The sequence below is a fragment of the Budorcas taxicolor genome, chromosome 6 (assembly GCF_023091745.1).
Source record: "Budorcas taxicolor isolate Tak-1 chromosome 6, Takin1.1, whole genome shotgun sequence".
NCBI classification, from domain to species: domain Eukaryota; kingdom Metazoa; phylum Chordata; class Mammalia; order Artiodactyla; family Bovidae; genus Budorcas; species Budorcas taxicolor.
Window position 1 is genome coordinate 47,939,135 of NC_068915.1, and position 3,623 is coordinate 47,942,757.

Here is a 3,623-nt window from a genome sequence, read left to right on the forward strand (position 1 = left end):
TGTACGTTTGATCTCTGAGTAGGGAAGATCTCCTGGAGAAGGAAATGGCAACCTACTCCAGTATTCTTGCTAGGAAAATCCCATGGACAGAGAAGCATAACAGGCTACAGTCTATGGGGTTTCAAGAGTCAAGCATGACTTAATCACTAAACAATGACAACCATTCTCTCAGAAGCCTACTTATTTTTCCTAGCAGATGAAATTGAATCTGACAAAAAGTGAGCATGGTAAAGATCTCTAATACAGCAGAAAAAACTTTCAATAACTTCAATACAGAATGCTTTGATTTTACTCCACTGGTGGTATTCCCTATAATATTTCAATGTCTAAATAAAATTGTATTGCATTTCTTTTTCCTCAGCAACTTTATAACAGTCAACAGCTTCTTTCTGATTTTTTTAAACAAAGTCACATAAAAAAAGAAAATTGAATATGACTAGTTCCTTGCAATGGTTTTAATCCACTGTAATAACACAAAATGCTTTTGATTAATAAAACTAGTATTAGTATGAAATTAAGATGAGAGACACAGTCACAATCAACTGGCCTTATTTTATGTTAAACTAAAGTACTTTGAAAACCTGACTTATAAAAGCTTCTACTAATTGATTATTTCCCTTATTTACCAAGACCTATGGATTACCTGTACTTCCCTGGTGGCTCACTGGTTAAATATCTGCCTACCAATAAAGAAGACATAGGAGACCCATAGTTCAATCTCTGGTTGGGAAGATCCCCAGAAGGAGGAAATGGCAACCTACTCTAGTGTTCTTGCCTGGAAAATCTCATGGGCAGAGGAGTCTGGCGGGCTGCAGTACATAGGGTAGCAAAGAGCTGGAAATGAATGAACAATTGAGCACACACACACATGAATTACCTAGTATTTGCAATTAATTCCCACATAATAGCACTATTTTTCCTTCAAAAAGCACCCACATATTTAAAAACTAGAGTAATACCATGATAATCTGTCCTTGCCATTGAGACAAAAGTTAAGCAGAACTTACCCCATTTCTTATAGTTTTCCTGATATCCTGATATTGCTGCTAAATTCCAACTCTGTTTTTATTTTGAATTTGATGTTTCTACCTTATATACATACAGGCATAACTTGTTTTGTTGTTGCTGTTGTTCTTCTTCTCTTTATTGTTTCATAGATATTTTATTTTTTTCAAATTGGAGTTTTGTGGAACTTTGTACTGAGTAAGTCTATGTGCACCATTTTTTTCAAAATTACCTCACATCATGTCTCTGTGTCATATTTTAGTAATTCTCACAGTACTTCAATTTTTCCATTATTTTTATATGTGTTATAATGATCTATGGTCAGTGATCTCTGATATTACCATTGTAACTGTTTTAGCGTGCTCATGAACTGTACCCATGTAAGATGCAAATTTAGATACATGTTGTGTGTGTTCTGTGTGTCACCAATAGGCTGTTACCTTATTTTTCTCTCTCCTTAGGTCCCCTATTATTTCCAGAAACACTAATCTATCAAAGTTAATAACTCTACAATGGCTTCTAAGTGTTCAAGTGAAAGGAAGAGTCTCATGTCTCTCACTTTATATCAAAAGCTAGAAATGATTGTGCTTAGTGAGGAAGGCTTGGCAAAAGCCAAGATACTGGGAAATTGATCTCTTATACCAGTTAGCCAAGTTCTAAATTAAAGAAAAGTTTCTTGAAGGCAATTAAAAGTGCTAGTTTAGTTAACACATGAGGGATAAAGTGAAACAGCCTTACTGAAGCTATGGAGAAAGTTTAGTGGTCTGGATAGGCAATCAAACAGGCTACAACATTCCCTTAAGTCAAAGCCTAGTCCACAGCAAGGCCCTAACTCTCTTCAGCTCTGCAAAGGCTGAGAGAGGTGAAGGAGCTGGAGAAGAATAGTTGAAAGTTAGCAGAGCTTGGTTTATGAGGTTTGAGGAAAAAAGCTGTCTCCATAACATAAAACTGCAAGATGAAGCAGCAAATGCTAAAGTAGAAGCTCTGACAAGTTATCCAGAAGATCTAGCTAAGATAATTAATTAAGATGGCTGCAATGTGGATGAAACAGATTTCTGTTGGAAGAAGATGCCACCTAGGACATTCATAGCTAGAAAGAAGCCATTTTCTGGCCTCAGAGCTTCAAAGGACTGGCTGACTCTCTTCATAAGAGCTAATGCAGCTGATGATTTTAAGTTGAAGCCAGTGCACAATTACTATTCTGAAAATCCTAGAGTTTTTTTTTTTTTTTAAGAATTATGCTAAATACACTCTGTGTTCTATAAATGGAACAATAAAGCCTAGATGACAGAACATCTGTTGCCAACATGGTTTCCTGAATATTTTAAGCCCACTGCTGAGACCTACTGCTCTTTCAAAGAGATTCCTTTCAAAATATTACTACTTACTGACAACTCATCTGGTTAACCAGGAGCTCTGATGGAGAGATACAAGGAGATAGATGTTGTCTTCATGCCTACTAACAAAACATCCATTCTGCAGCCCATAAGTCAAGGACTAATTTTAACTTTCAAGTCTTTTTACTACTTATGTTTCGTATTGCCATAGGTATGATTCCATTGATGGACTTGGACAAAGTCAATTTAAAAATTTCTGGCAAGGATTCAGCATTCTAAATAGCATAAAAACATTTGTGATTTTTGGGAGGTAGTCAGTATGCCAACACCAGCAGTGGCTTGGAAGATGTTTTCCTGCCAACTTTGGGGATTCAAGAATTCAGTGGAGGAAGGAATGCAGATGCGGTGGAAATAGCAACAGAACTGAAATTAGAAGCGGGGTCTGAGGATGAGGCTGAATTCCTGCAATCCTGTGATCAACCTTCAGCAGTTGAGGAGTGTCTTCTTACTGATGAACAAAAGAAGTGCTTTCTTGAGATGGAGCCTACTCCTGGTGAAGAGGCTATGAAGATTGTTGAAGTGACAACAAAAGATTCAGACTATGATAGAAACTTATTTGATTAAAGCAATAATAGAGTTTGAGAGGATTGACTATAATTTTGAAAGAAGTTCTATTGTGAGTAAAGTGCTATCAAACAGCCTTGAGAAATAGTTCATAAAAGAAGGAGTCAATCAATGTGGCAAACTTCCTTGTTGTTTTAAGAAATTTCCACAGCCATCCACTCTTGCAATCACTATCCTAGTCAATCAGAAGCCATCAACACAGAGTCAAGACCCTCCACCAGCAAAAGGATTATGACCCACTGAAGGCTCGGATAATGCTTAGTACTTCTTAGCAATATTTTTTAATTAAGGTATATACATTTTTTTTTGAAACATAGTGTTATTACACTTAATATACTACAGTGTAGTGTAAACATAATATGCTCTGTGGGGGGGTGGTAATGAGTGACTGGCTTGATTGCAATATTCATTTTATTAAGGTGTTGTAGAACTGAACAAGTACTATGTCTGAGGTATGCCTGCATTTAACTGTTATGAAGCTTTCTGTCTGTTCATCATTCTGCTTTCTAATTCTCAGGCATCTAATTCTCTATTGTGAAACTATACACATAAATAGAAGGAAACAATAGAATGAGAAAGACTAAAGATGTCTTAAAGAAAATTGGAGGTATCAAAGGAATATTTCATGCAAGGATGGGCATGATAAAGGACAGAAAA

The 3,623-nt window shown here is 36.2% G+C and overlaps 1 pseudogene; it reads left to right on the forward strand.

The window, feature by feature from the left end:
• The first annotated feature begins 1,517 nt into the window (after positions 1–1,517).
• On the forward strand, positions 1,518–3,228 carry LOC128049495 (tigger transposable element-derived protein 1-like; annotated as a pseudogene).
• Positions 3,229–3,623: the final 395 nt, after the last annotated feature.